The sequence below is a fragment of the Aquarana catesbeiana genome, linkage group LG04 (assembly GCF_042186555.1).
Source record: "Aquarana catesbeiana isolate 2022-GZ linkage group LG04, ASM4218655v1, whole genome shotgun sequence".
In the NCBI taxonomy this organism is placed as follows: domain Eukaryota; kingdom Metazoa; phylum Chordata; class Amphibia; order Anura; family Ranidae; genus Aquarana; species Aquarana catesbeiana.
The window spans coordinates 677,835,788-677,848,194 of record NC_133327.1 but is presented as its reverse complement, the minus strand read 5'-3'; positions in this window follow the sequence as shown (position 1 = coordinate 677,848,194).

The window sequence follows — 12,407 nt, the reverse complement described above, 5'->3', positions numbered from 1 at the left end:
AGCGCGGCCACATACAGAGGCCCAACATGCAGGGAGCACCTTCAGGCGTTCTGGAGCACCCAGGACAATTCTGACATTTCTCTCCTACATGTAAAAATCATCCATTTATTTGCTAGAAAATTACATAGAACCCCAAAACATTATATATGTTTTTTAGCAAAGACCCTAGAGAATACAATGGCGGTCGTTGCAACTTTTTATCTCGCATGGTATTTGCGCAGCAATTTCTCGAACGCGTTTAAAAAAAAAAAAAAAACAGTTTTGTGCTTTAAAAAAAGAACAAAACTGTAAATTTAGCCCAATGTTTTTGCATAATGTGAAAGTTGAAGTTATGCCGAGTAAATAGATACCTAACATGTCACCCTTCAAAATTGCACACGCTCGTGGAATGGCGCTAAACTTCGCTACTTAAAAAATCCCCATAGGCGACGCTTTAACATTTTTTACTGGCTACATGTTTTGAGTTACAGAGGAGGTCTAGGGCCAAAATTATTGCTCTCGCTCTACCGATCGCAGCGATACCTCACATGTGTGGTTTGAACACCGTTTTCATATGTGGGCAGGACTTAAGTACCGTATTTATCGGCGTATAACACGCACCCAAGTTAAGGAGGGAATTTTAAGGAAAAAAACTTTTAGGAGTAAAGTTTAAGGAAGAAAAACTTACATTAAAATGCCCATCAATGCAGCGTTATCGGTGTCCATCTGCAGCCTTGTCAGTGTCAGTGCAGCCTTGCCCCAGTGTCCATTGCAGCCTTGTCAGTGCAGCTTTGCCCCAGTGCAGCCATGTCAGTGCAGCCTTGTCAGTGCAGCTTTTCTCCAGTGCAGCCTTGCCCCCGTGCAGCTTTGTGGGATCGCCGCGATCCCTGCCGTCATACACAGCCCTGTGTAAATTTAAATATGGCGCCGAGACTGCAGGGACTCGGCGGAGCGCTGATACACATAGCCGAGAGTCCTCGGGTTTTCTCGGCGCCGCTTACAGTCCCGCCCAGTTCCGCCCTATGGGCGGGACTGTAAGCGGCGCCGAGAAAACCCGAGGACTCTCGGCTATGTGTAGCTCCGCTCCGCCGAGTCCCTGCAGTCTCGGCGCCGTATTTGAATTTCCACACGGCTGTGTATGTCGGCGCCGATCGCGGCAATTGCAGCGATCGCTCCGATCACACACAATTGGGGGGGGATCGGCCTATAACACGCACCCACGAATTTCCCCTGATTTTCAGGGGAAAAAAGTGCGTGTTATATGCCGATAAATACGGTATGCGTTCGCTTCTGCATGCGAGCACGCGGGTTCAGGGGCGCTTTTAAATTTATTTATTTTTATTGTTCATTTTACTTTATTTTAGTTTGACGCTTTTTTCCAAAAAATACATATTTTGATCACTTTTATTCCTATTACAAGGAATGTAAACATCCCTTGTAATAGGAATATGGCATGACAGGTCCTCTTTACAGTGAGATATGGGGTCAATAAGACCCCACCTCTCACCTCTAGGCTGGGAAGCCTGAAATAAAAAACGATACTGGCTTCGATCGTAGCGGTGAGTCGGTAGAAGCACCTGGGGGTGGGATGTCCCCTCTCGCCTCCCGTAAGAACGATCAAGCAGTGGAACAGCCGCTATGATCATTCTTATGGTGTAGGGAATCACCGGCTGAAAAAGCTGATACCTGAATGATGCCTGTAGCTGCAATAGGCTAGCGGGTTTTCAAATTTTCCACCGACAAATGCAGCACACAATTCTCCTTCTTTAATGGGATAATAATGAAGCTGCTTTGCTGGTGATACTGATGGAGTTATTTTAAACTAATTTTCAAAGGCTTTTTTTTTCTAGTGATATCAAGAATAACGTTATTATGCTTTTTTTTTTTTTTTTTTTTTTTTTTTTTTTTTTTTTTTTTTTTTTTGGGCAAGTTGCCACAACACCATTATCCTGTAGTTTTTAAGATCAAAGATACAAAGATACAAAATGCTGGTGTCAATTTTACATTGTATTTTTTAAAATGTAACTGCCAAACTGTCATTTGAAGTAAAACACATAGCCAAGTATTCTCCATAATTTTTTTTATTGTGCATTAAAATTAGACATGCTATCTGCCAATAGAACTTAACCAAAAAGTGCATTCTATGCATCCAAAAATATAGAAAATATACCAAATCAAATCATTAGTCAACCAAAAAAATAATGTCAAGGCAATAACTCCAAGGCCAATAATAAATAACACGTTTATCTCCTCAGATTCCACGACATGGCTGGTTGATGATTGGCCGTTCAGAAACTAACTGAAAAGTGCGAAATGAAAAGCGCGAATCAACACTCGCCAAACTTGTACTAACACAAAATTAGCAGAAGGAGCCCAAAGGGTGGCGCTAAAGGGCTGAAAAACAACGTAGTACGTCACTACGTTCGTAATCGTTGGCCAACAATTGTGTGGCCATTTTTGTATGCAAGACTAGTTTGGGCCAACGCCCTTCGGACAAAATTCCAAGGTTTTGTTGGCGAACAATCCGATCCTGTGTACGAGGCTTAAGAGCTCTGCTCCAACAATCAAAAAGATGTCCCTCATGTAAAATGAAGTTACCAGAGGGTTGGAAGAAGACTTTGTTCCAAATTTGCATTGACTCCTTAATCAAGAAGCTGCTTCTGCATGCAGCGATTTAATTGCATCAATTAAAAAAGAGCTAGATGCTACTATCCAATCTTTTTGCTCTTCTCTTACAACACCATCCCTGAGTCAGCCAACTTCCTCAGGATCCTCTCAGGGCTCACAATTAATCCCAGTAGTGGAGGCTGAAGCTGGTCCTCCTACCCAAGGGGACCATTCCCCCTCTCACTCCAGGGAAGAGGAGGAAGGGCCAGAAGATGCACCTTCAAGATACAAACTGTCCTTAGAACAAGTAGACAGTCTGCTAAAAACAGTCTGCAACATTGGGTTTAGGTGAAGAAAAGAGAGAATTATCGCTGCATGACCGAATGTACGCAGGGTTTAGTGAAACAAAAAGTCGCACTTTCCCCGTGCATTCGGTAATCTCTGAAGCCATCAAAAAGGAATGGGTGGATCCAGACAACAAAAAAAAAAACGCATGAAGACCCAGAGGAGAAATTGGACGCGGCATTTTCCCAAGTGTCCAGATCGACCGACTTGGCATTCAAAGACATGGGAATATTAACCACTTGCCGACCGCCTCACGACGATGTACGTCGGCAGAATGGCACAGGCAGGCAGAATCGCGTACCTGCACGTGATCTGCCTCCCGTGGGCGGGGGGTCCGATCGAACCCCCCCCCCGGTGCCCGAGGCGGTCGGCTTGTGTCTGGGAGCAATAAGAGGTGAGGGGGAGACCATCCATTCGTGGCCCCCCCTCGCGATCGCTCCCAGCCAATCAGATTCTTCCTCTGCTGCTGTATGCTAAACAGCAGCAAAGGAAATTATGTCATCTCTCCTCGGCTCGATCTTTTCCGTTCCGGTGCCGAGGAGAGAAGACTGCAATGTGAGTGCATAACACATACACACTCAGTAGAACATGCCAGGCACACAATACACCCCCGATTCCCCCCCCCCCCCCGTCACACTGACACCAAGCAGTTTTTTTTTTTTTTCTGATTACTGCATTGGTGTCAGTTTGTGACAGTGTGGTAGGGCAGTTAGTGTTAGCCCCCTTTAGGTCTAGGGTACCCCCCTAATAAAAGTTTTAACCCCTTGATCACCCCCCCGTCGCCAGTGTCAGTAAGTGATCATTTTTCTGATCGCTGTATTAGTGTCACTGGTGACGCTAGTTAGGGAGGTAAATATTTAGGTTCGCCGTCAGCATTTTATAGCGACAGGGACCCCCATATACTACCTAATAAATGTTTTAACCCCTTGATTGCCCCCCTAGTTAACCCTTTCACCAGTGATCACCGTATAAGTGTTACGGGTGACACTTGTTAGTTCGTTTATTTTTTATAGTGTCAGGGCACCCGCAGTTTATTACCGAATAAAGGTTTAGCCCCCTGATCGCCCGGCGGTGATATGCGTCACCCCAGGCAGCGTCAGATTAGCGCCAGTACCGCTAACACCCACGTACGCAACATACGCCCCCCTTAGTGGTATAGTATCTGTACGGATCAATATCTGATCCGATCAGATCTATACTAGCGTCCCCAGCAGTTTAGGGTTCCCAAAAATGCACTGTTAGCGGGATCAGCCCAGATACCTGCTAGCACCTGCGTTTTGCCCCTCCGCCCGGCCCAGACCATTCAAGTGCAGTATCGATCGATCACTGACACTTACAAAACACTAAACTCATAACTGCAGCGTTTGCAGAGTCAGGCCTGATCCCTGCGATCGCTAACAGGTTTTTTTTGGTAGCGTTTTGGTGAACTGGCAAGCACCAGCGGCCTAGTACACCCCGGTCGTAGTCAAACCAGCACTGCAGTAACACTTGGTGACGTGGCGAGTCCCATAAGTGCAGTTCAAGCTGGTGAGGTGGCAAGCACAAGTAGTGTCCCGCTGCCACCAAGAAGACAACAAACACAGGCCCGTCGTGCCCATAGTGCCCTTCCTGCTGCATTCGCCAATCCTAATAATTGGGAACCCACCACTTCTGCAGCACCCGTACATCACCCATTCACATCCCCAACCAAATGCAGTCGGCTGCATGAGAGGCATTTTTATGTGCTCCCGAGTACCCCTACGAACCCCCCCAAAAAGATGTTGTGTCTGCAGCAAACGCGGATATAGGCGTGACACCCGCTATTATTGTCCCTCCTGTGCTGACAATCCTGGTCTTTGCATTGGTGAATGTTTTGAACGCTACCATGCACTAGTTGCGTATTAGCGTAGGGTACAGCATTGCACAGACTAGGCACACTTTCACAGGGTCTCCCAAGATGCCATCGCATTTTGAGAGACCCGAACCTGGAACCGGTTACAGTTATAAAAGTTACAGTTACAAAAAAAAGTGTAAAAAAAAAAAAAAAAAAAAAACACAAAAAAAATATATAAAATAAAAAAATAGTTGTCGTTTTATTGTTCTCTCTCTCTATTCTCTCTCTCTCTATTGTTCTGCTCTTTTTTTACTGTATTCTATTCTGCAATGTTTTATTGTTATTGTGTTTTATCATGTTTGCTTTTCAGGTATGCAATTTTTTATACTTTACCGTTTACTGTGCTTTGTTAACCATTTTTTTGTCTTCAGGTACGCCATTCACGACTTTGAGTGGTTATACCAGAATGATGCCTGCAGGTTTAGGTATCATCTTGGTATCGCTCTTTTCAGCCAGCGGTCGGCTTTCATGTAAAAGCAATCCTAGCGGCTAATTAGCCTCTAGACTGCTTTTACAAGCAGTGGGAGGGAATGCCCCCCCCCCCCCCCCCCCCCACCGTCTTCCGTGTTTTTCTCTGGCTCTCCTGTCTCAACAGGGAACCTGAGAATGCAGCCGGTGATTCAGCCAGCTGACCATAGAGCTGATCAGAGACCAGAGTGGCTCCAAACATCTCTATGGCCTAAGAAACCGGAAGCTACGAGCATTTCATGACTTAGATTTCGCCGGATGTAAACAGCGCCATTGGGAAATTGGGAAAGCATTTTATCACACCGATCTTGGTGTGGTCAGATGCTTTGAGGGCGGAGGAGAGATCTAGGGTCTAATAGACCCCAATTTTTTTTTTTAAAAAGAGTACCTGTCACTACCTATTGCTATCATATTTACATTCCCTGGGATAACAATAAAAATGATTTAAAAAGAAAGGAACAGTTTAAAAATAAGATAAAAAAAGCAAAAAAAAAAATAAAGCAAAAAAAAAGCACCCCTGTCCCCCCCCCCCCCCCCCCCCACTCTCGCACTATGGCGAACGCAAGCGTCGGTCTGGCGTCAAATGTAAACCGCAATTGCACCATGCATGTGAGGTATCACCGCGAAGGTCAGATCGAGGTTAGTAATTTTAGCAGTAGACCTCCTCTGTAAATCTACAGTGGTAACCTTTAAAGGCTTTTAAAAATGTATTTATTTTGTTGCCACTGCACGTTTGTGCGCAATTTTAAAGCATGTCATGTTTGGTATCCATGTACTCGGCCTAAGATCATCTTTTTTATTTCATTAAACATTTGGGCAATATAGTGTGTTTTAGTGCATTAAAATTTAAAAAAGTGTATTTTTTCCCCAAAAAATGCGTTTGAAAAATCGCTGTGCAAATACTGTGTGAAAAAAAAAAAAAAAAATGAAACACCCACCATTTTAGTCTGTAGGGCATTTGCTTTAAAAAATATATAATGTTTGGGGGCTCAAAGTAATTTTCAAAAAAGAAAAATGTTTTCATGTAAACAAAAAGTGTCAGAAAGGGCTTTGTCTTCAAGTGGTTAGAAGAGTGGGTGATGTGTGACATAAGCTTCTAAATGTTGTGCATAAAATGTCAGGACAGTTCAAAACCCCCCCAAATGACCCGGTTTTGGAAAGTAGACACCCCAAGCTATTTGCTGAGAGGCATGTCGAGTCCATGGAATATTTTATATTGTGACAAGTCGGGAAAAAATTTTTTTTTTTTTTTTGCACAAAGTTGTCCCTAAGTGATATATTGCTCAGACATGCCATGGGAATATGTGAAATTACACCCCAAAATACATTCTGTTGCTTCTCCTGAGTACGGGGATACCACGTGTGAGACTTTTTGGGAGCCTAGCCGCGCACGGGACCCCAAAAACCAAGCACCGCCTTCCGGTTTTCTAAGGGCGTAAATTTTTGATTTCACTCTTCACTGCCTATCACAGTTTCGGAGGCCATGGAATGCCCAGGTGGCACAAACCCCCCCCAAATGACCCTATTTTGGAAAGTAGACACCCCAAGCTATTTGAGAGGTATAGTGAGTATTTTGCAGACCTCACTTTTTGTCACAAAGTTTTGAAAATTGAAAAAAGAAAAATTTTTTACACCCTTAGAAATCCTGAAGGCGGTGATTGGTTTTCGGGGTCCCGTACCCGGTTAGGCTCCCAAAAAGTCCCACACATGTGGTATCCCCATACTCAGGAGAAGCAGCAGAATGTATTTTGGGGTGCAATTCCACATATGCCCATGGCCTGTGTGAGTAATATATCATTTAGTGACAACTTTGTGCAAAAAAAGAAATGTGTCGCTTTCCCGCAACTTGTGTCAAAATGTAAAATATTCCTTGGACTCAATATGCCTCTCAGTAAATAGCTTGGGGAGTCTGCTTTCCAAAATAGGGTCACTTGGGGGGGGGGGGGGGGTGGTTTGTGCCATCTGGGCATTTTATGGCCTTCAAAACTGTGATAGGTAGTGAGGAGTGAAATCAAAAATTTACGCCCTTAGAAAACCTGAAGGCGGTGATTGGTTTTCGGGGCCCCGTACGCGGCTAGGCTCCCAGAAAGTCTCACACATGTGGTATCCCCGTACTCAGGAGAAGCAGAAAAATGTATTTTGGGGTGCAATTCCACATATGCCCATGGCCTGTGTGAGCAATATATCATTTAGTGACAACTTTTTGTAATTTTTTTTTTTTTTGTCATTATTCAATCACTTGGGACAAAAAAAATAATATTCAATGGGCTCAACATGCCTCTCAGCAATTTCCTTGGGGTGTCTACTTTCCAAAATGGGGTCATTTTGGGGGGGGGGGGGGGGGGGGGCGGGGGTTTTGTACCGCCCTGTCATTTTAGCATCTCAAGAAATGACATAGGCAGTCATAAACTAAAAGCTGTGTAAATTCCAGAAAATGTACCCTAGTTTGTAGACGCTATAACTTTTGCGCAAACCAATAAATATACGCTTATTGACATTTTTTTTTACCAAAGTCATGTGGCCGAATACATTTCGGCCTAAATGTATGACTAAAATTGAGTTTATTGGATTTTTTTTATAACAAAAAGTAGAAAATGTCATTTTTTTTTTCAAAATTTTCGCTCTTTTTCCATTTATAGCGCAAAAAATAAAAACCGCAGAGGTGATCAAATAACATCAAAAGAGAGCTCTATTTTGTGGGAAGAAAAGGAGGCAAATTTCGTTTGGGTACAGCATTGCATGACCGCGCAATTAGCAGTTAAAGCGACGCAGTGCCAAATTGTAAAAAGTGCTCTGGTCAGGAAGGGGGTAAATCCTTCCGGGGCTGAAGTGGTTAAAAGATCCCATGGACAAAAGGATGGATCAACAGCTCAATAAGGATGTCAGCTGGATCTGCGGCCTTAAATAAATTCAGCCAGGAGAGCCCTATGGCTGAAGACCTGGCCAGGAGACGCAGCGCCTTAAAGTAAATTGTGTGGAATCACAAATTTTGTGCAAATTGTGTGGAATTCTGTCCTGGTCTAGATTCGGTTTTAGATAGGACAGCTGATGAAAAGAAATCTTTTCCTATTAAAAAGAAAAAGCAGCCAGTTAAGCGGCTTTTTCGACCTTAAAAAACTCAGGAACGGGGCAATAGGCCCCAAGAGAAGAGAAGGAATTGGTCGGCACAAAGGGGCAAAGGCAGAAGGAATGTCCTTTTCCATCCACCTGCGCCAACCAATAAATCGCAATGACTCGTCATTTCCAGTGGGAGGAAGGCTTCAGAAATTCCTTCCTCACTGGGCAAGCATGACAGAAAACCCATTTTATTCTAGACATGCTGGCCCAGGGATACAAAATTGAGCTTTCGGACCTTCCTCCAGAAAAATACTTTGTAACAAACCTGCCAAGGCACATAAAAAAGGCCCTAGCCATGAAGAACCTGTTAGGGGATCTGTTGCAACAGGGAGTTGTAATTCAGGTATCTCCAGATTAATGTTATCAGGGTTTCTATTCCCATAATTGGCTGATAAACCATCTGGAAGCTTTCGTCTCATTCTCAACTTAAACCTTTTAAACAGGTCAGTCCGATACAGGAGATTCTGCATGGACTCCCATTTTTTTGGGGTCAGAAATCTTAGTCAAGGGATGCTTCATGGCATCAATCGATTTTAAGAGATGCGTACCTGCATGTGCCTTTTGCCTCTCAGTCTCAAAAGTACCTCAGGCTGGCAATAAATTTGGGGAAGGAGGTGCTGCATCTAAAATTCAAGGCCCTCTCTTTTGGCCTTTCTTATCGTACATCACGGGACACAGAGCGTGGGTTATAGGCCACCTTCTTGTGATGGACACTGGCACACCCTAAGACAGGAAGTCCACTCCCTATATAACTCCTCCCACTACTGGGAGTACCTCAGTTTTTTTTCGCTAGTGTTTTAAGCGTTGGTCACGAGTAAAGCTGTTCTGAGCTCCACTGCAAGATTCTTTTGCTGGGGCAAGCTATGCAACCGGATCCATTCAAAGTGTCTTTTCTAGGCCTAATTGAATGGTACCCGGGCCACGTGTCCAAAGAAACAAGGTTTTGCCTGTAACGCTTCTCTTTTTAGAGAGCTGGACCCCGGGATCCAGAGCTTTGGTTTTTTAGCCATAAAGTTCTACTGGTGGGGTGCTTTACAGGTCCAGGAGTGTGGGTTCCCTGAGGGTCCCCCGATTCCTCAAGGTTTGGTAACGGAGCCCACCGTGAGGGGTGAAGATTGGGTCTGTCGGTTTTACCACAGAGAACTCTGCAGCGGGAAAGGTAAGTGGAGACTTCTAAGAAAAAAAAAAAGAAAAGAAAACATTTTTCTTGTGAAATGTCTCCTTTAAAAAAGTAAATGTTGTCATGCCTAAGACTCACCACTGGGGGCTGTATAGAGCACATACCTTGCCATGCTTTCCTTTGAGATCACGCTGTGCAGCAGAAACAGCAGGCTTCCCTGTGGTGAGCAGCTCAGACCTCCGGTAAGATTGGGTTTTTTTTTCTTCACTGAATCACCCCCCACCTGGTCCAAGCTTCCCCTCTTCTTAGAAAGGGGAAGCCAAAAAACGATATGGCGATGCGGCTCCGTTTGTTTCACCGCCCCGCCACGGCGGCCGGTCTCGAGTGTCCTCGCCATTTCCCTCCCCACACAAAAGCCGATCCCGTCGGATCGGAGGCCCTTGTTTGTGCGGGAAAACCCTCTTTCGAAAAAATAGGGGGGGGCGCGATGTCACAGAAGGGGGTGGGGCTTAGCATGGCATTGGCATCCTGCAAAATGTCCAGCGTGGGAGTTTGTTTAAAAGCTCAATTTTTGCTGGCTGCAGATGTCGGAGGGACAAAGAGCAAAAAGGGGCATGTATGAGGTTGGTGACACAGGCATTTCTTTGGCACATTTACTGAAAGCATCAGGCTGAGCGTTAATAGCAGTGACAGTTGCTGGACTTTTGCTCAAGCAGTGGATGCAATTTCTTCTGGTAGTACTTCTGCATTTGTGCATCGGGCTATAGTCCGAAGAGGGCGTTGAAACACCCCCAAAAAGGGCTAAAAGGGTCTCCCTCAAGCTCTGGAAAGCCTACTCGTCTCTACAATGGCATCCTCCCCTGAGAGGGGGTGGCTGGTCAGAGTGAGCATCGGGGCCATGAAATGTTTGCAGTTGTTTTCAACACTGCAGCCCCTGTCTATTTTTACTAAAGAGGTTTTTTACCCCAACCATGAAATGTGTGAAAAAAAAAAAAAAAAATGTTAGCGGCTTTAATCGCATCCCAGTGTGGGACAAAATGCGACAGGTTCCCTTCCATTACCCAGGACCCTCAAACTGGAACGGCTTCGATCAGGTCTCTGATGTAGCAACCCAGAAGCGACTTCGCTTCCGGTTTACTCGGCTGCCAATTGGCACCGATTTTACAAAAAGTTATAGTATTCCAAAACACAGATTTTGACGTTTTGAATACTTTTAAGTGCAAAGGAGGGATTTAGGGTCTTTTACACCCCAGATCTCTTCTTAAGGAGTATCTGTCCCTATAGTCGCTAAAAAAGGGGAAAAGAGTATTACTCTCTTTTTTCCCCTTTTTTAGCGACTATAGTCGCTTTAGGCCATACAAGGGGGGCCTCCATTGGGCTATGCTAGGGCACCCTCTGCGAGGGACTATATCTTTTGGGCCCAGATGCGCCTTGGACAGTGTTCTTTTCCCACTGAACTGGAACTGATTGGGTTTATAACCGCATCACGCTCCTAGTATCTCTTTTTAATCGGATGCAAGATACCTTGAATAGTTGTACAGTGTGCATGGTTGGTGCATTTACAATTGTGATATACAAGGAATATTGTGATACTATACATATCCACTATGATGTTGTACTATATGTACTTTTATTCATATATATTCTTTTTATCAATTGTAGACGTATTTACGTCCTGCTGTAACATCACACCCCTGAAGAAAAGAAAGCCTATTGCAGACTTGAAACGCGTTGGGTATTTCTGATTCCTCATTGTATCTCAACAGATAAACTGTGGTTGTCAACTGTGATATTTACTGTATTCATTCTGTATCAGCATCCGATTCATTTTTCATGTAATGTATACATATGTGACTATTCTTTTAACTTTAACCAATTAAAAGATTATATATTTTTGTAAACCTGTGTGACCCTCTAGCTGTTCTCTGCCCTCCAAAGTCCTACCCAGAGGAAAATTGTCTTTAAACTATGATTAAATAGTAGTTATTTCAGATTTTCAGTTTATGATACGCAGTTCCGTATCACAAAAAATGGCCTGTCATTAAAGTGGGGTTCCACCCAAAAAAAAAAAAAACTACATGAAAAATTAAAAAAAAAAATAAAAAAAAAATATCCAAATTTTTTTTGTTTTTTTTTTTTTTAACTTGCCTCTAAATGCCTGTTGCTAGGTGGTCCCTCGTAGTCTGCCTCTTCCAGTGCCTGGGCTGGTGACATCACTTCCCCCTCGGCACAGGAAGGGCTCAGCTCTGCTCCCTCCCTCCTGTCAATCATCTGGGACCCATTACAGGTCCCAGGTGACTGAGCGGCCAATCGCGGCGCGCGGCACCGCTTGCGCATGCGCAGTGGGTGCCAGGCTGTGAAGCCACAGCCCGGCGCCCACAGTTGCAATGCCTGTGCCGAACGGAGGGAGAGACGAGCGGGGCTTCAATCCCCCGCATCGCTGGACCCTGGGACAGGTAAGTGTCCAATTAAAAGTCAGCAGCTGCAGTATTTGTAGCTGCTGACTTTTTATTTTTTTTTACTGGACCTCGGGTGGAACTCCTCCTTTAAGGGGGCAAATCCTTTCCGGGGCTGAAGTGGTTAAAGAGAAAGTAAGTCTTCCTCTTTAATTGTACCTACAGGTAAGCCTAGAATAAGGCTTACCTATAGGTGCTGTAAATATCTCCTAAACTTGCACCGTTTAGGAGATATTTACTATATACGCTGCTGTCGGCGCATGCACAGTGAAGGAACGGCCTGTTTTGTGTGTTTCCTCAGGGCCCGTGCTGTGACCGGCAGCACCCACACGCATGCACGGGAGTATCATCTTTTCGGCTCCAGCCAATCACAGCGCCGGAGCCAGCGAACCTGGAAGTAACTCCGGGAAAGATGTCAGCTCTGTCAGTGGTGTGCCGGCAC